The sequence below is a fragment of the Eurosta solidaginis genome, chromosome 2 (genome assembly GCF_040869045.1).
Source record: "Eurosta solidaginis isolate ZX-2024a chromosome 2, ASM4086904v1, whole genome shotgun sequence".
NCBI lineage: Eukaryota > Metazoa > Arthropoda > Insecta > Diptera > Tephritidae > Eurosta > Eurosta solidaginis.
Window position 1 is genome coordinate 241,426,448 of NC_090320.1, and position 26,940 is coordinate 241,453,387.

Here is a 26,940-nt window from a genome sequence, read left to right on the forward strand (position 1 = left end):
CATCAGTTTTATTATTTTTCTATTAATTTGACGGAATTCGATATACGACATGAAAACATGTTTACTTACTTGAGTACGTAGGTGTAGTAGCGTCGCAAATACCCACAAATGTATGTATGTATGTACATATGGACATAAAAAAACAGCAGCCAGTGGTTTTGCACCCGATATGCATAGGTTGGGTTAGGCGCAAATATTGGACTTGTTTTTATACTCAGCTCAGCAGAGCTTACAGTGTATATTGATTTTGTTCGCATAATGGTACCCCGTAACGGCATAAACTGATCGAGATAGATATAGACTTCTATATATCAAAATGATTTAGGTGAAAAAAGAAATTCATTTTGCCATGTCCGTCCATCCGTCGGTCGGTAAAAACGATAACTTGAGTAAATTTTGAGTTATCTTAATTAAATCTGGTACGTAAGTTTCTGGGCACTCATCTCAGATCGCTATTCAAAATGAACGAAATCGGATTGTAACCACGCCCACTTTTTCGATATCTAAAATTTCGAAAAACCGAAAAAGTGCGATAATTCATTACCAAAGACAGATAAAGCGATTAAACTTGGTAGATGGGTTGACCTTATGACGCATAATAGAAAATTATTAAAATTTTGGAAAATGGGCGAGGCACCTCCCACTTTTTAAAGAAGGTAATTTAAAAGTTTTGCAAGCTGTAATTTGGCATTCGTTGAAGATATCATGATGAAATGTGGCAGGAACGTTACTCCTATTACTGTATGTGTGCTAAATAAAAATTAGCAAAATCGGATGACGAACACGCCCTCTTAAAAAAAAATTTAATATCTTTATAGTATATAAGTAAATTATGTCACCATGCAACTCCAGTAATGATATGGTGCAACAAATTACAAAAATAAAAGAAAATTTCAAAATGGGCTTGACTCCGCTCTTTTTCATTTAATTCGGGGTAATGGAAGTTATTTTCCAATCATTAATGAACGTCCGAGAAGACAAGAATTTATTGAAGATCAGTCTTAATGGATATATTAAAGCTGGACAGCACTTTAGCACTATAGGGCACAAGCCATCAGCATCAAACCGATAGGAGGATTTTAATTTCATAATGGCTTTACTAATATCCTCAGAAGAGAGACATAGCGATCCAAAGTTAACAACATAATCCTGACTCTTCGAAAAATCAAATATTTGATTACTAATACTTCTGGGTCAAAATTCGATTTGAAAAACTCTGCAAATAAATTGGCTGCTTCAGTTGGAGAATTCGCAGAATTTTCATCGAGAAAAACACCTTTTGGAACACTAGCGCCGTATAATATTATCACTTATAAATACATCATTTAAAAGTCTGTTTAGAGAATTAACATTATTGTTAATTTGAAATAAATTTAGGCTCAATAAATTATCAATGAGGTACAGCAGCTGATGTACCAACTTTCAAAAATAAAGTGTTTTTGTATACAAATAAACATTAAAGTGAAATTTTCAATTGGTATTGTGCTAAAATATATTTTGCTTGTTCATTTCGACATATATATATATATATATATACATATATATATGTATGTATCGTATGCGATAAATGCCACAAAAAAATAGAGGGGGAGACAGGTGTACGATGTGAGGGTGTGTGTGGTAAAGTATATCACAAAACAATTGCATGTGCATCTATGGACGAATATAGCATAAACTGCTTGCAAGGCTGCCAATTTTTAAGATTTATGTGCGATGGTTGTATGTCATATATCTCCAATGTAGATGATGCCCTCAGAGAAATAATTTCTATTTCAGAAATTAACAAGTAAGGAAGGCTAAGTTCGGGTGTAACCCAACATTACATACTCAGTTGAGGGTAACCCTGGAATGTGTTTGTATGACATGTGTATCAAATGGAAGGCATTAAAGAGTATTTTAAGAGGGAGTGGGCCATAGTCCTATAGATGAACGCCATTTAGGGATATCGCCATAAAGGTGGACCAGGGCTGACTTTAGAATTAGTTTGTACGATATGGGTATCAAATGAAAGGTGTTAATGAGTATTTTAAAAGGCAGTGGGCCTAAGTTATATAGGTGCACGCCTTTTCGAGATATCGCCATAAAGGTGGACCAGGGGTGACTCTAGAATTTGTTTGTACGATGTGGGTATCAAATGAAAGGTGTGAATGAGTATTTTAAAAGGGAGCGGGCCTTAGTTCTATAGCTGGACGCCTTTTCGAGATATCGCCATAAAGGTGGGCCAGGGGTGACTCTAGAATTAGTTTGTACGATATGGGTATCAAATGAAAGGTGTGAATTAGTATTTTAAAAGGGAGTGGGCCTTAGTTCTATAGGTGGACGCCTTTTCGAGATATGGCCAAAAAAAGGTGGGCCAGGGGTGTCTCTAGAATTAGTTTGTACGATATGGGTATCAAATGAAAGGTGTTAATGAGCATTTTAAAAGGGAGTGGGCCTTAGTTCTATAGCTGGACGCCTTTTCGGAATATCGTTATAAAGGTGGACCAGGGTTAACTCTAGAATGCGTTTGAATAATATGGGTATAAAACGAAAGGTGTTCATGAGTATTTTAAAAGGGCGTGGGCCTTAGTTCTATAGGTGGACGCCTTTTCGAGATATCGCCATATAGGTGGAACAGGGGTGACTCTAGAATTTGTTTGTACGATATAGGCATCAAATGAAAGGTGCTAATGAGTATTTTAAAGGGAGTGGGCCTTAGTTCTATAGGTGGACGCCTTTTCGAGATATGGCCATAAAGGTGGGCCAGGGGTGACTCTAGAATTTGTTTGTACGATATGGGTATCAAATGAAAGGTGTGAATGAGTATTTTAAAAGGGAGTGGGCCTTAGTTCTATAGGTGGAAGCCTTTTCGAGGTATGGCCATAAAGGTGGGCCAGGGGTGACTCTAGAATTTGTTTGTACGATATAGGCATCAAATGAAAGGTGTGAATGAGTATTTTAAAGGGAGTGGGCCTTAGTTCTATAGGTGGACGCCTTTTCGAGATATGGCCATAAAGGTGGGCCAGGGGTGACTCTAGAATTTGTTTGTACGATATGGGTATCAAATGAAAGGTGTGAATGAGTATTTTAAAAGGGAGTGGGCCTTAGTTCTATAGGTGGAAGCCTTTTCGAGGTATGGCCATAAAGGTGGGCCAGGGGTGACTCTAGAATTAGTTTGTACGATATGGGTATCAAATGAAAGGTGTGAATTAGTATTTTAAAAGGGAGTGGGCCTTAGTTCTATAGGTGGACGCCTTTTCGGGATATGGCCATAAAGGTGGACCAGGGGTGACTCTAGAATTTGTTTGTACGATATGGGTATCAAATGAAAGGTGTGAATGAGTATTTTAAAGGGAGTGGGCCTTAGTTCTATAGGTGGACGCCTTTTCGAGATATGGCCATAAAGGTGGGCCAGGGGTGACTCTAGAATTAGTTTGTACGATATGGGTATCAAACGAAAGGTGTTCATGAGTATTTTAAAAGGGCGTGGGCCTTAGTTCTATAGGTGGACGCCTTTTCGAGATATCGCCATAAAGGTGGACCAGGGGTGACTCTAGAATTTGTTTGTACGATTGGGTATCAAATGAGAGGTGTGAATGAGTATTTTAAAAGGGAGTGTGCCTTAGTTCTATAGGTGGACGCCTTTTCGGGATATGGCCATAAAGGTGGACCAGGGGTGACTCTAGAATTAGTTTGTACGATATGGGTATCAAATGAAAGGTGTGAATTAGTATTTTAAAAGGGAGTGGGCCTTAGTTCTATAGGTGGACGCCTTTTCGAGATATGGCCATAAAGGTGGGCCAGGGGTGTCTCTAGAATTAGTTTGTACGATATGGGTATCAAATGAAAGGTGTTAATGAGCATTTTAAAAGGGAGTGGGCCTTAGTTCTATAGCTGGACGCCTTTTCGGAATAGCGTTATAAAGGTGGACCAGGGTTGACTCTAGAATGCGTTTGAATAATATGGGTATAAAACGAAAAGTGTTCATGAGTATTTTAAAAGGGCGTGGGCCTTAGTTCTATAGGTGGACGCCTTTTCGAGATATCGACATAAAGGTGGACCAGGGGTGACTCTAGAATTTGTTTGTACGATATGGGTATCAAATGAAAGGTGTGAATGAGTATTTTAAAGAGATTGGGCCTTAGTTCTATAGGTGGACGCCTTTTCGAGATATGGCCATAAAGGTGGGCCAGGGGTGACTCTAGAATTTGGTCGTACGATATGGGTATCAAATGAAAGGTGTGAATGAGTATTTTAAAAGGGAGTGGGCCTTAGTTCTATAGGTGGACGCCTTTTCGAGATATCGCCATAAAGGTGGACCAGGGGTGACTCTAGAATTAGTTTGTACGATATGGGTATCAAATAAAAGGTGTGAATGAGTATTTTAAAAGGGAGTGGGCCTTAGTTCTATAGGTGGACGCCTTTTCGAGATATGGCCATAAAGGTGGGCCAGGGGTGACTCTAGAATTAGTTTGTAAGATATGGGTATCAAATGAAAGGTGTGAATGAGTATTTTAAAAGGGAGTGGGCCTTAGTTCTATAGGTGGACGCCTTTTCGAGATATGGCCATAAAGGTTGGCCAGGGGTGACTCTAGAATTTGTTTGTACGATATGGGTATCAAATGAAAGGTGTTAATGAGCATTTTAAAAGGGAGTGGGCCTTAGTTCTATAGCTGGACGCCTTTTCGGAATATCGTTATAAAGGTGGACCAGGGTTGACTCTAGAATGCGTTTGTATAATATGGGTATCAAACGAAAGGTGTTCATTAGTATTTTAAAAGGGCGTGGGCCTTAGTTCTATAGGTGGACGCCTTTTCGAGATATCGCCATAAAGGTGGACCAGGGGTGACTCTAGAATTTGTTTGTACGATATGGGTATCAAATGAGAGGTGTGAATGAGTATTTTAAAAGGGGGTGAGCCTTAGTTCTATAGGTGGACGACTTTTCGAGATATCGCCATAAAGGTGGACCAGGGGTGACTCTAGAATTTGTTTGTACGATATGGGTATCAAATGAGAGGTGTGAATGAGTATTTTAAAAGGGAGTGGGCCTTAGTTCTATAGGTGGACGCCTTTTCGAGATATCGCCATAAAGGTGGACCAGGGATAACTCTAGAATTTGTTTGTACGATATGGGTATCAAATGAAAGGTGTGAATGAGTATTTTAAAAGGGAGTGGGCCTTAGTTCTTTAGGTGGACGCCTTTTCGAGATATCGCCATAAAGGTGGACCAGGGGTGACTCTAGAATTTGTTTGTACGATATGGGTATCAAATGAAAGGTGTGAATGAGTATTTTAAAAGGGGGTGAGCCTTAGTTCTATAGGTGGACGCCTTTTCGAGATATCGCCATAAAGGTGGACCAGGGGTGACTCTAGAATTTGTTTGTACGATATGGGTATCAAATGAAAGGTGTTAATGAGTATTTTAAAAGGGAGTGGGCCTTAGTTCTATAAGTGGACGGCTTTTCGAGATATCGCCATAAACGTGGACCAGGGGTGACTCTAGAATGTGTTTGTATGATATGGGTATCAAATTAAAAGTATTAATGAGGGTTTTAAAAGGGAGTGGCCCTTAGTTGAATATGTGAAGGCGTTTTCGAGATATCGACCCAAATGTGGACCAGGGTGATCTAGAACATCATCTGTAGGGTACCGCTAATTTATTTATATATGTATTACCACGAATAGTATTCCTTCTAAGATTCCAAGGGCTTTTGATTTCGCCCTGCAAAACTTTTTCATTTTCTTCTACTTAATATGGTAGGTGTCACATCCATTTTACAAAGTTTTTTTTTATAGTTATATTTTGCGTCAGTAGACCAATCCAGTTACCATGTTTCATCCCTTTTTTCGTATTTGGTATATAATTATGGCATTTTTTTCATTTTTCGTAATTTTCGATATCGAAAAAGTGGGCGTGGTCATAGTCGGATTTCGGCCATTTTTTACACCAATACAAAGTGAGTTCAGATAAGTACGTGAACTGAGTTTAGTATATCTATTTTTGTTCAAGTTATCGTGTTAACGGCCGAGCGGAAGGACAGACGGTCGACTGTGTATAAAAACTGGGCGTGGCTTCAACCGATTTCGCTCTTTTTCACAGGAAACAGTTATCGTCCTAGAATCTAAGCCTCTACCAAATTTCACAAGGATTGGTAAATTTTTGTTCGACTTATGGCATTAAAAGTATCCTTGACAAATTAAATGAAAAAGGGCGGAGCCACGCCCATTTTGAAATTTTCTTTTATTTTTGTATTTGGCTGCACCATGTCATTACTGGAGTTAAATTTTGACATATTTTACTTATATACTGTAAAGATATTAACTTTTCTTTTAAAATTTGACTTTAAAAAATTTTTTTTTAAAAGTGGGCGTGGTCGTTCTCCGATTTTGCTAATTTTTATTAAGCATACCTATAGTAATAACGGTAACGTTCCTGCCAAATTTCATCATGATATCTTCAACGACTGCCAAATTACAGCTTGCAAAACTTCTAAATTACCTTCTTTTAAAAGTGGGCGGTGCCACGCCCATTGTCCAAAATTTTACTAGTTTTATATTCTGCGTCATAAGTTCAACGTACCTACCAAGTTTCATCGCTTTATCCGTCTTTGGTAATGAATTATCGCACTTTTGTGTTTTTCGAAATTTTTGATATCGAAAAAGTGGGCGTGGTTATAGTCCGATATCGTTCATTTTAAATAGCAATCTGAGATGAGTGCCCAGGAACCTACATACCAAATTTAGTCAAGATACCTCAAAATTTACTCAAGTTATCGTGTTAACGGACGGACGGACGGACGGACATGGCTCAATCAAATTTTTTTTCGGTACTGATGATTTTGATATATGGAAGTCTATATCTATCTCGATTCCTTTATACCTGTACAACCAATCGTTATCCAGTCAAAGTTAATATACTCTGTGAGCTCTGCTCAACTGAGTATAAAAAGATTAAGTACATGGGGAAAAATATCGCCTTAAATTCCTCTGATAGGAAATTAATGTGGCAACACCTTAAGCAAGCAGTAAACTTAACTGAGGTGCGAAACGATATCCTGACAGTGATTGTAAACGGTATAACATATGAAACACCCGAAGATATAGCTCAAGCATTGAATTCCTTCTTTGTTGATAGTATTGTTGACATAAATCGAGAAATCGAAAATTTGATAGTGGCGACATTGTGCAATACACGCTTAGCACATGTCTGAAATTCCAAGAAGTTACGGTTGATGATGTCATATTGGTAGCTAAAAGGTTAACAAATAAAATCGGAGAAACAAATTTACTATCAGAAGGAGCATTGTGAATGATGACAAAGTGTGATCTCTTATCTGTCAACTGCCTGACAGGCTGTTCAATATGGCTACTTTTCAGCGTTTTGACAGGCTGTTCAATATGGCGGCGCCTATCTTCAGCGGGTGATAGAAAGAGATACAGAATGAGACAGCGATAGTCAAATACGAATCAGGTGATCCAATCACTTTGGAATTTTAAAGTTTATGCAGAAGAGATCACACTTTGTCATCATTCACAATGAGAAGGAGTAATTAAGGATTCGGTGTCATACATGGGACATTTCTATGCGGATATCATAAATAAATCATTAGTAGAGGGAATAGTGCCCGACGCATTGAAAATATCAACAATAAATAAAGAAGGTAAAGAATTCATTAAAGGCAGAAGATCTTAGACCGAACAACACGTTGCCGAATATAGAAAAAATTCTAGAAACAGTAGTAAAAGATCAGCTCATAAGTTACTTGGAAATAAACAAAATACTAACTAAAGAACAATCCGATTTCAGAGAAGGCCACTCTTGTGAAACGGCTTTAAATTATGTAATATCGAGTTGGAAAGAATAATTAAATTAAAAGAAAAGTATACTTGCTGTTTTTATCGACTTAAAGAGAGCATTTGAAACTATAGACAGAAATATAATGATTAAAAAATTAGAAAAAATTGGAATTAGGGGCAACGAGCTGCAGTGGTTTCAGAGCTTTTTAGGCAACCGAAGACAAACAAGTAAGGAAGGTTAAGTTCGGGTGTAACCGAACATTACATACTCAGTTGAGAGCTATGGTGACAACATAAGGGAAAATAATCATGTAGGAAAATGAACCGAGGGAAAACCTGGAATATGTTTGTATGACATGTGTATCAAATGAAAGGCATTAAAGAGTATTTTATGAGGGAGTGGGCCATAGTTCTATAGGTGGACGCCATTTAGGGATATAGCCATAAAGGTGGATCATGGTTGACTCTAGAATGCGTTTGTATGATATGGGTATCAAATGAAAGGTGTTAATGAGTATTTTTAAAAGGGAGTGGCCTTCGTTCTATAGGTGTTCGCCTTTTCGAGATATCGCCATAAAGGTGGACCAGGGGTGACTTTAGAATATGTTTGTACGATATGGGTATCAAATTAAAGGTATTATTGAGAGTTTTAAAAGTGAGTGGTGGTAGTTGTATATGTGAAGGCATTTTCCAGATATCGACCAAGAACATCATCTGTTGGATACCGCTAATTTATTTATATATGTAGTACCTGCCAAGATTTTAAAGGATTTTTATTTCGCCCTGCGGAACTTTTTTAATTTTCTTCTACTTAATATGGTAGGTGTCACAACCATTTTGTAAAGTTTTTTCTAAAGTTATATTTCGCGTCAATAAAACAATCCAATTACCTTACCATGTTTCATCCCTTTTTTCGTATTTGGTATAAAATTATGGCATTTTTTTCATTTTTCGTAATTTTCGATATCGAAAAAGTGGGCGTGGTCATAGTCGGATTTCGTTCATTTTTCATACCAAGATAAAGTGAGTTCAAGTAAGCACGTGAACTAAGTTCATTAAAGATATGCCGATTTTTGCTCATGTTATCGTGTTAACGGCCATGCGGAAGGACAGACGGACGACTGTGTATAAAAACTGGGCGTGGCATTAACCGATTTCGCCCATTTTCACAGAAAACAGTTAACGTTATAAAATCTATGCCCATACCAAATTTCAAAAGGATTGGTTAGTTTTTGTTCGAATTATGGCGTTAAAAGTATCCTAGACAAATTAAATGAAAAAGGGCGGAGCCACCCCATTTTGAAATTTTCTTTTATTTTTGTATTTTGTTGCACCATATCATTACTGGAGTTGAATGTTGACATAATTTACTTATATACTGTAAAGATATTAAATTTTTTGTTAAAATTTTACTTTAAAAAAATTTTTTTTTAAAAGTAGGCGTGGTCCTTCTCCGATTTTGCTAATTTTTATTGAGCGCACATATAGTAATAGCAGTAACGTTCCTGCCAAAGTTCATCATGATATCTTCAACGACTGCCAAATTACAGCTTGCAAAACTTCTAAATTACCTTCTTTTAAAAGTGGGCGGTGCCACGCCCATTGTCCAAAATTTTACTAATTTTCTATTCTGCGTCATAAGTTCAACTCATCTGCCAAGTTTCGTCGCTTTATCTGTCTTTTGTAATGAATTATCGCACTTTTTCGGTTTTTCGAAATTTTCGATATCGAAAAAGTGGGCGTGGTTATAGTCCGATATCGTTCATTTTAAATAGCGATCTGAGATGAGTGCTCAGGAATCTTCATACCAAATTTCATCAAGATACCTCAAAATTTACTCAACTTATCGTGTTAATGGACGGACGGACGGACGGACGGACATGGCTCAATCAAATTTTTTTTCGATCCTGATTATTTTGATATATGGAAGTCTATATCTATCTCGATTCCTTTATATATGTACAACCAACCGTTATCCAATCAAACTTAATATACTCTGTGAGCTCTGCTGAACTGAGTATAAAAACAGCCATTGAGTCGGTTATCTCGGATGAGGTATTGACAGGAATTGGATTGCCACAAGGATCGGTTTTGGCACCGGTCCTATTTAACATATATATAAATGATATATCTTCGGCGCTGAAACATAGTAAAATAAGGCTGATTTCGGATGACGCATTGCTCGAAGTAAGTGAAATTGATATCATGTTAGCTAGGAGCAAAATGCAAGAAGACTTGAACTCCCTATACAGGGGGCTTTGCACCAATCAGCTTAAACTTAATGTTAATAAAACCCATTTTATGGTCATATCTAGAGCGATGAATAAGGAATCTTGTAGTATTGAGCTAAAAATAATGAACTCAAACATTAAAGAAGTTAAAACGTTCAAGTACTTAGGGGTTCTGATTGATAATAAATTAAAATTTAATGATCATATTGATTATATAGTTGCCAAAATAAGCAAGAAAATTGGTTTTTGGAAGATGTCATGCAAATTTATCAGTAGAAAATGCAAACTGAAAGTGTATAAATCCATCATAGAGTCACATTTCATATATTGTCCCACAATATTCTTTATGGCCAATAAAACACAGGTAGATAAGCTACAAGCTATGCAAAATAAAGCTTTGAGATTTATATTAAACATGAGGTATGATACTCCCATTAATAACATGATAGAAGCACTAAACTGGTTGAGTATAAAACAGCTCATATTCTACTACAGTATGAAATTTGTATTTAATATTAAGTACGGTAAATTACCAACATACCTCAGCGAAAAGCTTATTTATGTAAATGATGCGAATTCATACGTAATCAGATTAAACAATAATTTTAGATCACCTCTTTTCAAAACAGAAGTGAACAAGCAAAATATATTTTATAAGGGCCTGAAATATTTCAATGAACTTCCTAATCACAGAAAAAAAAAGTAGTAATAACTTCAATACTTAAAAAAAAAAATTTTATTGGAGCATTATAAAACCCTTCCAATAAGACAAGATAAAGTTTTTATTTTATTTTTTATTTTTTTTACATGATATATCCGATACTGGAGCGCGAAAAGGGAATGGTAATATTGGTAGCAGCAAAATACAATGCGCCCGGCCCTAAGGAAAAGATAATCAGTCGCCACCTGTAACTCCAGACAGTTCAACAACTAATTTCGCTGGAATTGGGTATTTTCAGCCTATATTTACTGTTGCTGATCGGAATCACTCGCATTCCGACAGCATTAATATAACAATAATATTATATGGTGTGTAACGAATATAAGGTCAAACAAAAGTTGGAGTAGGGGGGATTGGAAACACGTCCTTTTCAACCTCCCATTATATTTTGAGCTGTGCTGATCGGAATCTTCATGCATTCCGACAGCGTCTTTACTAAACAAAGTTGAGGGGTAATTGGGTACACGTTATTTTCAATTTCCAACATCCAAAGACATGTTTAGCTGTGTTGATCGGAGACCAATACATTCCGACAGCTTAAAATACAAATATAATTGAAAAATATAAGTTCTAAGTTTTGTTGCTTTAAGCTGGGAGTACTGGAGGATTGGAAACGCGTCCTTTCCAAACTTCCTTAAATGAGTGGCTCCCAGACTCGTCCGTTTGTCACGCCAGTAAATATGCTGATCGGAATCACATGGCATTCCAACAGCATATTCAATAGAAATAAGTGATTATAATAATGAATTGTACTTAGTAGTTTAAATTTTAGGCCTAAACAGCCGTAATAATAAATAAATTAAATTAAATTAAATTCATGATTTCCAGAAAGATTAGAAGGCGTAAGGCCGTTATTAGATAAACGCAGATCTCCTCCAGCAAAAAATCATCAATTTTTAGTTGCACCAAAAAAGCTCGAAGTTCACGTTTGACGGCAATCAAAACACCACCGTCTCGATTGAGGCCAGTTTTTCTGCATCACGATCCTTGTGAAATACATTAAAAATGTTGGAGTCAAAAAACTCAGAATCAAAAAATTGTTCATTAAGCCATGTTTCCACGAATACGAATATGTCATAATCCGGTACGTTCCAGTAACAAGCACTACTAAGGTCGTTAATCGGGAGCGAATAAAATTACCACATTAAAACTTCTAGGCCATACCAATTTCGAGAAAAAAATTGACTTTTTCGGTTATGTCGGAAAGCCACAGAATTATGAAATATGCGGCCGCTGCGGTGTGGTGGCAGCGTGCTCCGTTTACCAAACTGAAAATCTTGGGTTCACGCCCCGGGCAAAACAACATAAAAACTTTAGAAATATGTTTTTTCAATTAGAAACAAGTTTTTCTAAGCCCAAGGGGGGGGGGGGGGGGGGAGGGGTGTACGCAGTGATTTGGGAATCCTTCCAAATGTATTTCTGCTATGAAAATCTCCTCAGCTTCTCAGCACGGCGCAAATTGGAAAAGAAGCTCAGCTTAAAATCTTTCCGGAGGCTATCGCGCCTTGCATTTATTTTATGCACAAAGCTATTCAACTGTTACTAATAAGTTATCGACAAGTTATCGACTTGTTATCAAAAAGTTATTGATATGTAATCCTAAAGTTAGCAATTTAATATCCAAGAGTTTTAGATTTTTTATCATTAAGTTATCGATTTGTTATCTGAGTTTCCCAATTAATTAGCGGTGTGTTGTCGATTCATTTTATAAAGTAATCGATCTGTTATCGAAAAATTATCTATTTTCTATCAAAGAATTGTTGATTTTGCATCAAAAGGTTGTAAACTGACATCGAAAAGATATCGATTTTTTATCAGAGCGTTAGCAATTTATTATCGGCGTGTTATCTACGGCTCAACGGCTTGTTATGAAGCAGATATCGACAAAACTTCACTCTTAAACTAATTACACAAACTTAACCCAACTATAACAAGCCGATAAGAACCAATAATAAGCCGATGACTCAGCGATACCAAGCCGCGATAATGACTCAGCGATAATGATTCGCTGTCGATAATAAACCGATAGTGAAACAATAACTGGTCGCTATCGGTTGTTGCTGATAAGAAGCTGAATAAGTTCATTCCATGAAGCCTGAAATTGTTTGTTTTGAGTAATTGGTACTCACGTGTTGGTGGTCATCTCGATGCCGGATGCACAGGCAAAGAGGATAAATATAACAAGAGCCACCAGTCTGCTACGAGTGGCGAGTAACTCGCTGGAAATAAAAAAAATGATGCCTAATATTTTCTGAGAGGGACATTTTTAATTGTCTCGCATTTATCCATGCCGTGTAGGCACCTTGTGCAACTGTGATTTTTGGAAAGAGAATTAATTAATTAATTAAATACACTCAGCAAAATAAACACAAATACACCACGAAAATGTATAGAAGACGTTTTATTTATCCTCTTTGGCATAGGCATGTACATTAACCCGGGTCAATTTGTATGGACGAAAGTTAACCGATATCGCGCCATCGATTTTTCGATAGGATTTTGGCTCAGTAAAAAAAGTTCCACTACGCATACCCAAAAAAATAATCTTCGAACCAGCGAAATTTAATTTTTTTTACTTTTTTTCGACTTTGATTTTTAAGATTTTTTCATGACCTACGAAAAAATTGGTTTTTTTTCAACAAACTGTTATCGCCAACGATTTCAGCGGACATTTTTGGGTCGGACAGGGTATATATATGAACATTTTTTTAGTAGGTCATGAAAAAATTTTAAAAATCAAAGTCGAAAAAAAGTAAAAAAAATAAAATTTCGCTGGTTCGAAGATTATTTTTTTGGGTATGCGTAGTGGAACTTTTTTTTACTGAGCCAAAATCCTATCGAAAAATCGATGGCGTGATATCGGTTAATAAATCGACCCAGTCTAATGTACAGACGAAAATAAAACTTCTTCTAAAAGTTACCGCAATTTCTATTTTTCAGCAGATTAATATTATGTTCTAGTAATTTTTTTTGCATTGTGGGTCCAGTTATATACCAGAAATTTTTGTAGCAATTCACGGCTTTTACTACATATTAATTTGGAAGCAGTTATAATATAAGCACATAAAGATGTATGCAGTTGATTTGTGGTTGGGGGTAGCTTTGTGGTCTACCACCACCCATTTATACCAGATGGCTTGTATGGGTAAGTGATTTAATGGTTCTATCTACATTGTTTGTTCTTATGTACCTAAGTACACATGAGGTATATATTTTATACTCAGCTGAGCAGATCTCATAGAGTATATTAACTTGGTCCTCATAACGGTAATCCGTAACGGCATAAACTAATCGAGATAGATATAGACTTCTATATATCAAAATGATCTGGGCGAAAAACGAAATTCATTTAGCCATGTCCGTCCGTCCGTCCGTAAACACGATAACTTGAGTAAATTTTTGGGTATCTTGATGAAATTTGGTATGAGATTCCTGGGCGCTCATCTCAGATCGCTATTTAAAATGAACGAAATCGGACTACAACCACGCCCACTTTTTCTATATCGAAAATTTCGATAAGTGCGATAATTCATTACCAAAGACGGATAAAGCGATGAAACCTGGTGAATTTGTTGACCCTATGACGCAGAATAGAAAATTAGTAAACGTTTGGACAATGGGCTTGGCACCGCCCACTTTTAAAAGAAGGTAATTTAAAAGTTTTGCAAGCTGTAATTAGGCAGTCGTTGAAGATATCATGATGATATTTGGCACGCACGTATGTGTACTGTATGTGTGCTAAATAAAAATTAGCAAAATCGGATGGCGAACACGCCTACTTAAAAAAAAAATTGAATATCTTTAAAGTATATAAGTTTATTATGTCAACATTCAACTCCAGTAATGATATGGTGCAACAAAATACAAAAATTAAAGAAAATTTCAAAATGGGCGTGACTCCGCCCTTTTTCATTTAATTCTTCTAGAATACTTTTAATGCCATTAGTCGAACAAAAATTTACCAATCCTTGTGAAATTTGGTAGGGGCATAGATTCTACGACGATAACTGTTTTCTGTGAAAATGGGCGAAGGTGTTTGAAGCCACGCCCATTTTTTATACACAGTCGACCGTCTGTCCTTCCGCTCGGCCGTTAACAGGATAACTTGGGCAAAAATCGATATATCTTTACTAAACTTATTTCACGTACGTATATAAACTCACTTTATCTTGGCATTAAAAATAGGTGAAATGCGACTATGACCACGCCCACTTTTTCGATATCGAAAATTTCGAAAAATGAAAAAAATTCCATAATTCTATACCAAATACGAAGAAAGGGATGAACCATGGTTATTGGATTGGTTTTTTGACGCAAAATATAACTTTAGAAAAAAACTTTGCAAAATGTGTGTGACACCTACCATATTAAGTAGAAGAAAATGAAAAAGTTCTGCAGGCCGAAATCAAAAGCCCTTGGAATCTTGGCAGGAATACTGTTCATGGTATTACATATATAAATAAACTAGCTGACACGGCAGACGTTGTTCTGCCCTAAATTTGGTATATCTGCATACATTTTAATAAGCTTTTTCCGTCTAACTCTGCCCTCGCCCCTCTACACTTTTTCCAAATCATTTTATTCACTCCTCCCTCCGTATTTTTCGCTTCATCTATCTCCATCTTCGTCTCATTCTATCTCATTCTCAGTCTCCTTCTCCTTCTCTCTTTTATCTTCTCTCAAGTTCTTCTCATTCTTCTTCATATCTTATTGCCAGTCCCAGAGGGTTGTATGTATTTTGTTCCAGTCTCATTCCGAGTCTCAGTCCCTCAGTCTCTGGTCTACGTCCCGGAAAAAAGCATCGTAAATACTAATATAGGCAAATTTATATACCAAATTTCAGGCAAATCGAATATGGCGTATGTAAATAGGTATGTGTGTATTATTAATTCATGTCTTTATTTCGGCTTCGCATGCATATTTATCAGTATTGCCAGGTTGATGCGACAAAATCGTATATCACAATGAAAATTAATTAAAAGCTTTCAGCAACAGCTTTCATTTGATATCCAAAATACGCACATTCTTGGGGTATCCGGGTCCATGTTTTGGCCTATATCTCGAAACCCTAGTCACCAATAGGTGTGAAAACTACCCTGTATTAAAGCACTCATCAACATCTTTCATTTGATATCCGTATTGTATAAACACATTCTAGGGGTCCCCGGGTCCACGTTTGGGCCTATATCTCGAGACCCTAGTCACCAATAGGTGTAAAAAGTACCCTGTACTAAAGAACTCATCAACAGCTTTCATTTGTTATCCATATTGTATAAACACATTCTAGGGGTGCCCGGGTACCAATAGGTATGAAAACTACTCTGTAGTAAAGCACTCATCAATAGTTTTCATTTGATATCCATATTGTACAAACATTGCCTCGGGGTATCCGGGTCCACTTTGGCCTATATCTCTAGACCCTAGACACCCAGCGGTATAAAAAATTATCTGTAATAAAGCACACATCAACAGTTTCAATTTGATATACATAATGTAAAAACGCATCCTAGTGTTACCCTGATCCACGTTTTGGCCTATATTTCAAGAACCTAGTCACCAATAGGTGTGAAAACTACCCTGTATAAAAGCACTCAACATCTTTCATTTGATATCCGTATTGTATAAACACATTCTAGGGGTGCCCGGGTCCACGTTTTGGCCTATATCTCGAGACCCTAGTCACCAATAGGTATAAAAACTAACCTGTACTAAAGAACTCATCAACAGCTTTCATTTGTTATCCATATTGTATAAACACATTCTAGGGGTGCCCGGGTACCAATAGGTATGAAAACTACTCTGTAGTAAAGCACTCATCAATAGTTTTCATTTGATATCCATATTGTACAAACATTGCCTCGGGGTATCCGGGTCCACTTTGGCCTATATCTCTAGACCCTAGACACCCAGCGGTATAAAAAATTATCTGTAATAAAGCACACATCAACAGTTTCAATTTGATATACATAATGTAAAAACGCATCCTAGTGTTACCCTGATCCACGTTTTGGCCTATATTTCAAGAACCTAGTCACCAATAGGTGTGAAAACTACCCTGTATAAAAGCACTCATCAACATCTTTCATTTGATATCCGTATTGTATAAACACATTCTAGGGGTGCCCGGGTCCACGTTTTGGCCTATATCTCGAGACCCTAGTCACCAATAGCTATAAAAACTACCCTGTACTAAAGAACTCATCAACAGCTTTCATTTGATATCCATATTGTATAAACACATTCTAGGGGTGCCCGGGTACCAATAGGTATGAAAACTACTCTGTAGTAAAGCACTCATCAATAGTTTTCATTTGATATCCATATTGTACAAACATTGTCTCGGGGTATCCGGGTCCACTTTGGCCTATATCTCGAGACCCAAGACACCCAGCGGTATAAAAAATTATCTGTACTAAAGCACTCATCAACAGCTTTCATTTGATATCCATATTGTATAAACACATTCTAGGGGTGCCCGGGTCCACGTTTTGGCTTATATATCTAGAGACCCTAGTCACCGATAGGTATGAAAACTACCTTGTACTAAAGCACTGATCAAAAGCTTTCATTTGATATCCATATTGTATAAACGCATTCTAGGGGTGCCCGGGTACACGTTTCGGTCTATATCGCGAGACCCTAGTCACCAATGGGTATGAACACTACCTGTACTAAAGCACTCATCAACAGCTTTCATTTGGTACCCATATTGTATAAAAACATTCTAGGGGTGCCCGGGTCCACGTTTTGGCTTATATCTCGAGACCCTAGTCACCGATAGGTATGAAAAATACCCTGTACTAAAGCACTCATCAACAGCTTTCATTTGATATCCATATTGTATAAACACATACTAGGGGTGCCCGGGTCCACTTTTTGTCCTATATCTCGAGACCCTAGTCACCAATATGTATCCTGGTCCACTTCCCGGAAGAAAAATTATACATTTTATTCTAGATATAACGCTACCTACATACCAAATTTCAGGCAAATCGAGCCATATATACGATAATTTAGAATAAATCGGTCCCTAGTCCACTTCCCCGAAAAAAAACTTTTCATAAACACTTTCCGGGTTCCTACTAAGTTATCCTGAAAATTTGAATAAAATCGGCGTGGTAGTTTCGGAGTCCATAAGCCTCATACAAATATACAAACATACATACATACATCCTATTTTATATATATAGATAGATTAGCGGTATCCAACAGATGATGTTCTGGGTCACCCTGGTCCACATTTTGGTCGATATCTCGAAAACGCCTACACATATACAACTAAGGTCCACTGTTTTTTAAACCCCTCATTAGTACCTTTAATTTGATACGCATATCGTACAAACACATTCTAGAGTCACCCCTGGTCCACCTTTAAGGCGATATCCCGAAAAGGCGTCCACCTATAGAACTATGGCCCACTTCCTTATAAAATACTCTTTAATACCTTCCATTTCATACCCATGTCATACAAACACATTCCAGGGTTACCCTAGGTTCATTTTCCTACATTGTGAATTTCCCTTATTTTGTCTCCAAAGCTCCCAGCTGAGTATGTAATGTTCGGTTACACCCGAACTTAGCCTTCCTTACTTGTTAATTAAAATTTTGTTATTATCATTTAATACATATTTTATTATTAAACATTATTTTATTAATTTTATATACACAACACTTGACAAGAGGTTTCGCGGTTTCATCAGTTTTATTATTATACTCAGTTGAGCAGAGCTCACAGAGTATATTAACTTTGATTGGATAACGGTTGGTTGTACAGGTATAAAGGAATCGAGATAGATATAGACTTCCATATATCAAAATCATCAGTATCGAAAAAAAATTCGTTTGAGCCATGTCCGTCCGTCCGTCCGTCCGTCTGTCCATTAACACGATAACTTGAGTAAATTTTGAGGTATCTTGATGAAATTTGGTATGTAGGTTCCTCGGAACTCATCTCAGATCGCTATTTAAAATGAACGATATCGGACAATAACCACGCCCACTTTTTCGATATCGAAAATTTCGAAAAATCGAAAAAGTGCGATAATTCCTTACCAAATACGGATAAAGCGATGAAACTTGGTAGGTGAGTTGAACTTATGACGCAGAATATAAAACTAGTAAAATTTTGGACAATGGGCGTGGCACCGCCCACTTTTAAAAGAAGGTAATTTAGAAGTTTTGCAAGCTGTAATTTGGCAGTCGTTGAAGATATCATGATGAAATTTGGCAGGAACGTTACACATATTACTATATGCCTGTTTCATAAAAATTAGCAAAATCGGAGAACGACCACGCCCACTTTTTTAAAAAAATTTTTTTAAATTGAAATTTTAAAAGAAAAGTTAATATCTTTACAGTATATAAGTAAATTAAGTCAACATTCAACTCCAGTAATGATATGCTGCAACAAAATACAAAAATAAAAGAAAATTTCAGAATGGGCGTGGCTCCGCCCTTTTTCATTTAATTTGTCTAGGATATTTTTAATGCCATAAGTCGAACAAAAACTTACCAATTCTTGTGAAATTTGGTAGAGGCTTAGATTCTAGGACGATAACTGTTTTCTGTGAAAAAGGGCGAAATCGGTTGAAGCCACGCCCAGTTTTTATACACAGACAACCGTCTGTCTTTCCGCTAGGCCGTTAACACGATAACTTGAGTAAATTTTGAGGTATCTTGATGAAATTTGGTACGTAGGTTCCCGGGCACTCATCTCAGATCGCTATTTAAAATTAATGAAATCGGACCGTAACCACGCCCACTTTTTCGATATCGAAAATTACGAAAAATGAAAAAAATGCTATAATTCTATACCAAATACGAAAAGAGGGATGAAACATGGTAATTGGATTGGTTTATTGACGCGAAATATAAAAAAAAAAAAATGTAAGGCACGATAACCTCCGAAGAGATCTAAGGCCGAGCTTCTCTTCCAATTTGCGTCGTGCTCCTCTTGATTTTCCCTACAAATTGGCCGGACGGGACCTACATGATTTTATGCCGACTCCGAACGGCATCTGCAAGGCAGATGAGTTTTCACTGAGAGCTTTTCATGGCAGAAATACACCCGGAGCGCTTGCCAAACACTGCCGAGGGGCGACCCGGCTTAGAAAAATTTTCTTCTAATTGAAAAACCTTATTTCTAAAATTTTTGATGTTGCTTTGCCCGGGGTTTGAACCCAGGGAATCCGGTGTGGTAGGCGGAGTACGCTACCATCACACCACGGTGGCCGCCGCGAAATATAACTTTAGAAAAAAACTTGGTAAAATGGGTGTGACACCTACCATATTAAGTAGAAGAAAATGAAAAAGTTTTCCAGGGCGAAATCAAAAGCCTTTGGAATCTTGGAAGGAATACTGTTCGTGGTATTACATATATAAATAAATTAGCGGTACCCGACAGATGATGTTCTGGATCACCCTGGTCCACATTTTGGTCGATATCTCGAAAACGCCTTCACGTATACAACTAAGGGCCACTCCCTTTTAAAACCCTCATTAATACCTTTAATTTGATACCCATATCGTACAAATACATTCTAGAGTCACCCCTGGTCCACGTTTATGGCGATATCTCGAAAAGGCGTCCACATATAGAACTAAGGCCCACTCCTTTTTAAAATACTCATTAACACCTTTCATTTGATACCCATATCGTACAAACAAATTCTAGAGTCGCCCCTGGTCCACCTTTATGGCGATATTTCGAAAAGGCGTCCACCCTAAGAACTAAGGCCCACGCCCTTTTAAAATACTCATTAACACCTTTCATTTGATACCCATATCGTACAAACAAATTCTAGAGTCACCCCTGGTCCACGTTTATGGCGATATCTCCAAAAGGCATCCACCTATAGAACTAAGGCCCACGCCCTTTTAAAATAATCATTAACACCTTTCATTTGATACCCATATAGTACAAACAAATTCTAGAGTCACCCCTGGTCCACGTTTATGGCTATATCTCGAAAAGGCGTCCACATATAGAACTAAGGCCCACTCCTTTTTAAAATACTCATTAACACCTTTTATTTGATACCCATATCGTACAAACAAATTCTAGAGTCACCCCTGGTCCACCTTTATGGCGATATTTCGAAAAGGCGTCCACATATAGAACTAAGGCGCACGCCCTTTTAAAATACTCATTAACACCTTTCATTTGATACCCATATCGTACAAACAAATTCTAGAGTCACCCCTGGTCCACCTTTATGGCGATATCTCGAAAAGGCGTCCACCTATAGAACTAAGGCCCACGCCCTTTTAAAATACTCATTAACATCTTTCATTTGATACCCATATTGTACAAACGCATTCTAGAGTCACCCCTGGTCCACTTTTATAACGATATTCCGAAAAGGCGTCCACCTATAGAACTAAGGCCCACTCCCTTTCAAAATACTCATTAACACCTTTCATTTGATACCCATATTGTACAAACAAATTCTAGAGTCACCCCTGATCCATCTTTGTGGCGATATCTAGAAACGGCGTCCATCTATAGAACTTAGGCCCACACCCTTTTAAAATTATCATTAACACATTTCATTTGATACCCATATCGTACAAACAAATTCTAGACTCACCCCTGGTCCACCTTTATGGCGATATCTCGAAACGGCGTCCATCTATAGAACTTAGGCCCACGCCCTTTTAAAATACTCATTAATACCTTTCATTTGATACCCATATCGTACAAAATAAATTCTAGAGTCACCCCTGGTCCACCTTTATGGCGATATCTCAAAAGGCGTCCACCTATAGAACTTAGGCCCACTCCCATTTAAAATTATCATTAACACATTTCATTTGATACCCATATCGTACAAACAAATTCTAGAGTCACCCCTGGTCCACCTTTATGGCGATATCTCGAAACGGCGTCCATCTATAGAACTTAGGCCCACGCCCTTTTAAAATTATCATTAACACATTTCATTTGATACCCATATCGTACAAACAAATTCTAGACTCACCCCTGGTCCACCTTTATGGCGATATCTCGAAACGGCGTCCATCTATAGAACTTAGGCCCACGCCCTTTTAAAATACTCATTAATACCTATCATTTGATATCCATATCGTACAAAATAAATTCTAGAGTCACCCCTGGTCCACCTTTATGGCGATATCTCGAAAAGGCGTCCACCTATAGAACTTAGGCCCACTCCCTTTTAAAATTATCATTAACACATTTCATTTGATTCCCATATCGTACAAACAAATTCTAGAGTCAGGCCTGGTCCACCTTTATGGCGATATCCCTAAATGGCGTCCATCTATAGAACTATGGTCCACTTCCTCTTAAAATACTCTTTAATACCTTCCATTTGATACACATGTCATACAAACACATTCCAGGGTTACCCTAGGTTCTTTTTACAACATGGTGATTTTCCCTTACTTTGTCTCCACAGCTCTCAACTGAGTATGTAATGTTCGGTTACACCCGAACTTAGCCTTCCTTACTTGTTTTTCTATTAATTTGGCGGAATTCGATATACGACATGAAAACATGTTTACTTACTTGAGTACGTAGGTGCAGTAGCGTCGCAAATACCCACAAATGTATGTATGTATGTACATATGGACATAAATAAAACAGCAGCCAGTAACCTTTGGTTTTGCACCCGATATGCATAGGTGGGCTTAGGCGCAAATATTTGACTTGTTATACTCAGTTGAGCAGAGCTCACAGAGTATATTAAGTTTGATTGGATAACGGTTGGTTGTACAGGTATAAAGGAATCGAGATAGATATAGACTTCCATATATCAAAATAATCAGGATCGAAAAAAAATTTGATTGAGCCATGTCCGTCCGTACGTCGGTCCGTCCGCCCGTTAACACGACAACTTGAGTAAATTTTGAGGTAAATTGATGAAATTTGGTATGTAGGTTCCTGAACACTCATCTCAGATCGCTATTTAAAATGAACGAAATCGGACTATAACCACGCCCACTTTTTCGATATCGAAAATTTCGAAAAACCGAAAAAGTGCGATAATTCATTACCAAAGAAAGCTAAAACGATGAAACTTGGAAGATGAGTTGGCCTTATGACACAGAATAGAAAACTAGTAAAATTTTGGACAATGGGCGTGGTACCGCCCACTTTTAAAAGAAGGTAATTTAAAATTTTGCAAGCTGTAATTTGGCAGTCGTTGAAGATATCATGATGAAATTTGGCAGGAACGTTACTCCTATTACTATATGTACGCTTAATAAAAATTAGCAAAATCGGAGAAGGAGCACGCCCACTTTTAAAAAAAAATTTTTTTTTAAGTAAAATTTTAACCAAAAATTTAATATCTTTACAGTATATAAGTAAATTATGTCAACATTCAACTCCAGTAATGATATGGTGCAACAAAATACAAAAATAAAAGAAAATTTCAAAATGGGCGTGGCTCCGCCCTTTTTTATTTAATTAGTCTAGGATACTTTTAATGCCATAAGTCGAACAAAAATTTACCAATCCTTTTGAAATTTGGTAGGGGCATAGATATTATGACGTTAACTGTTTTCCGTGAAAATGGGCGAAATCGGTTGAAGCCACGCCCAGTTTTTATACACAGTCGTCCGTCTGTCCTTCCGCATGGCCGTTAACACGATAACTTGAGTAAATTTTGAGGTATCTTGATGAAATTTGGTACGTAGGTTCCTGGGCACTCATCTCAGATCGCTATTTAAAATTAATGAAATCGGACCGTAACCACGCCCACTTTTTCGATATCGAAAATTACGAAAAATGAAAAAAATGCCATAATTCTATACCAAATACGAAAAGAGGGATGAAACATGGTAATTGGATTGGTTTATTGACGCGAAATATAACTTTAGAAAAAACTTTGTAAAATGGTTGTGACACCTACCATATTAAGTAGAAGAAAATGAAAAAGCTCTGCAGGGCGAAATAAAGAATCCTTGAAATCTTGGCAGGTATTACATATATAAATAAATTAGCAGTATCCAACAGATGATGTTCTGGGTCACCCTGGTCCACATTTTGGTCGATATCTGGAAAACGCCTTCACATATACAACTACCACCACTCCCTTTTAAAGCTCTCATTAATACCTTTAATTTGATACCAATATCGTACAAACACATTATAGAGTCACCCCTGGTCCACCTTTATGCCGATATCTCGAAAAGGCGTCCACATATAGAACTAAGCCACACGCCCTTTTAAAATACTCATTAACACCTTTCATTTGATACCCATATCGTACAAACATATTCTAGAGTCACCCCTGGTCCACCTTTATGGCGATATCTCGAAAAGGCGACCACCTATAAAACGAGGGCCCACTCCCTTTTAAAAATACTCATTAACACCTTTCATTTGATACCCATAAGGTACAAACAAAGTCTAGAGTCACCCCTGGTCCACCTTTATTGCGACACCTCGAAAAGGCGTCCACCTATAGAACTAAAGCCCACTCCCTTTTAAAATACTAATTAACACCTTTCGTTTGATATCCATATTATACAAACGTATTCTAGAGTCACCCCTGGTCCACCTTAATGGCAATATCTCGAAAAGGCAACCACCTATACAACTACCACCACTCACTTTTAAACTCCTCATTAATACCTTAAATTTGATACCCATATCGTACAAACACATTCTAGAGTCACCCCTGGTCCACCTTTATGGCGATATTTCGAGACGGCGTCCACCTATAGAACTAAGGCCCACTCCCTTTTAAAATACTCATTAACACCTTTCGTTTGATACCCATATTGTACAATAAATTCTAGGGTCACCCCTGGTCCACCTTTATGGAGATATCTCGAAACGGCGTCCACCTATGGAACTAAGGATTACTCCCTTTTAAAATACTCATTAACACCTTTCATTTGATACCCATATCGTACAAACAAATTCTAGAGTCAACCCTGATCCACCTTTATGGCGATATCCCTAAACGGCGTTCACCTATAGAACTATGGTCCACTCCCTCACAAAATACTCTTCAATGCCTTTCATTTGATACACATGTCATACAAACACATTCCAGGGTTTCCCTCGTTTCATTTTCCTACATGGTTATTTTCCCTTGTGTTGTCACCATAGCTCTCAACTGAGTATGTAATGTTCGGTTACACCCGAACTTAACCTTCCTTACTTGTTTTTATACTCAGCTCAGCAGAGCTCACAGAGTATATTAATTTTGTTCGCATAACGGTACCCCGTAACGGCATAAACTGATCGAGATAGATATAGACTTCTATATATCAAAATGATCTAGGTGAAAAAAGAAATTCATTTAGCCATGTCCGTCCGTCCGTCGTTAAACACATTAGCTTGAGTAAATTTTGGGTTATCTTTATTAAATTTGGTACTCATCTCCGACCGCTATTTAAAATGAACGAAATCGGATTATAACCACGCCCACTTTTTCGATATCGAAAATTTCGAGAAACCGAAAAAGTGCTATAATTCATTACCAAAGACAGATAAAGCGATTAAACTTGGTATATGGGTTGACCTTATGACGCGGAATAGAAAATTAGTAAAATTTTGGTCAATGGGCATGGCACCGCCCACTTTTAAAAGAAGGTAATTTAAAAGTTTTGCAAGCTGTAATTTGGCATTCGTTGAAGATATCATGATGAAATGTGGCAGGAACGTTACTCCTATTACTATATGTACGCTTAATAAAAATTAGCAAAATCGGATGACGAACACGCCCACTGTCTAAGCTTTGGGCAATTGAGGGCGAGCAGTTTAATAAGAGTTATAAATGAGTAATTTTATGTGCTTGTAAGCGTATGAGTCGTGGCACAGTGGCTGACGTACCCGACCAAACGCCCGGGGTTGCGGGTTCAACTCCCACCAAGCATTCCCTTTTTTTAAATTTATAAATTATTATTATTAATGGACTGTATTGAGTTTATGAGGTTTTTGATTTAATGTATTCCATTTATTGAGTTGGGTAGTTTTAGTGTTATTGGTGTATTTAAGTCATGGGAGGATGCATAGCATCAGTACACCTTTATTTATTTATTTGGGGGCGAGCACTGGGAGCTCTGAGGCTTCGCTCTACTGAGCCACCTCATCATCTATTTGAAGAACCCTTTAAAATGTGATATGGAGGCGAGCACGGGACGGCTCTGAGGTATTGGCACCCCATTTTCTACAAGAAAAACCTCTATTTATTTAATTTGGGGCGAGCGTTGGGCACTCTGAGGTTTCGCTCTAATGAGCCACCTCATCTTCTATTTGAAGAACCCCTTCAAAGTGTGATATGGAGGCGACCACTGGGCTCTGATGTATTAGCACACCATCCGAAGAACCTCGATTTTAATTAAAAAACTCAAACTATGTCTTTAGAATATTTCACTAACCAGTTGAGAATTACAAGCACACTCAATGGCTACTGAAACAAACGAACGAAAAATGTTCATAGTTTAAGTCGCTTAAACACCCACTTAAAAAAAAAATTGAATATCTTTACAGTATATAAGTAAATTATGTCAACATTCAACTCCAGTAATGATATGGTGCAACAAAATACAAAAATAAAAGAAAATTTCAAAATGAGCGTGACTCCGCCCTTTTTCATTTAATTCGTCTAGAATACTTTTAGTGCCATAAGTCGAACAAAAATTTACCAATCCTTGTGAAATATGGGAGGGCCATAGATTCTATGACGGTAACTGTTTTCTGAGAAAATGGGCGAAATCGGTTGAAGCCGCGCACAGTTTTTATACACAGTCGACCGTCTGTCCTTCCGCTCGGCCGTTGACACGATAACTTGAGCAAAAATTGATATATCTTTACTAAACTTAGTTCGCGTACTTATCTGAACTCACTTTATCTTGGTGTTACAAATGGGCGAAAACCGACTATCACCACGCCCACTTTTTCGATATCGAAAATTTCGAAAAATTAAAAAAATATCATAATTCTATACCAAATACGAAAAAAGGGATGAAACATGGTGATTGGATTGGTTTTTTTACGCAAAATATTACTTTAGAAAAAAACTTTGTAAAATGGATGTGACACCTACCATATTAAGTAGAAGAAAATGAAAAAAGTTCTGCAGGGCGAAATCAAAAGCCCTTGGAATCATGGCAGGAATACTGTTTGTGGTATTACATATATAAATAAATTATCGATACCCGACAAATGATTTTCTGGGTCACCCTGGTCCACATTTTGGTCGATATCTGGAAAACGCCTTCACATATA

At 37.4% G+C, this 26,940-nt stretch overlaps 1 protein-coding gene across 6 annotated transcripts in view; it reads right to left on the reverse strand.

The window, feature by feature from the left end:
* Window positions 1–26,940, reverse strand: part of LOC137240740 (ras-related and estrogen-regulated growth inhibitor-like protein) — a 227,772-nt gene that overhangs the window by 118,865 nt on the left and 81,967 nt on the right. Inside the window, exon 1 of one of the 6 annotated variants that reach the window (XM_067767380.1) lies at window positions 70–212. The exons of the other annotated variants lie outside the window; for them this stretch is intronic. The gene's annotated coding sequence lies outside the window, so the exon portion shown is untranslated. Of the gene's footprint in view, window positions 1–69; window positions 213–26,940 lie in introns of those variants that run through there. 6 annotated transcript variants of the gene reach the window in all.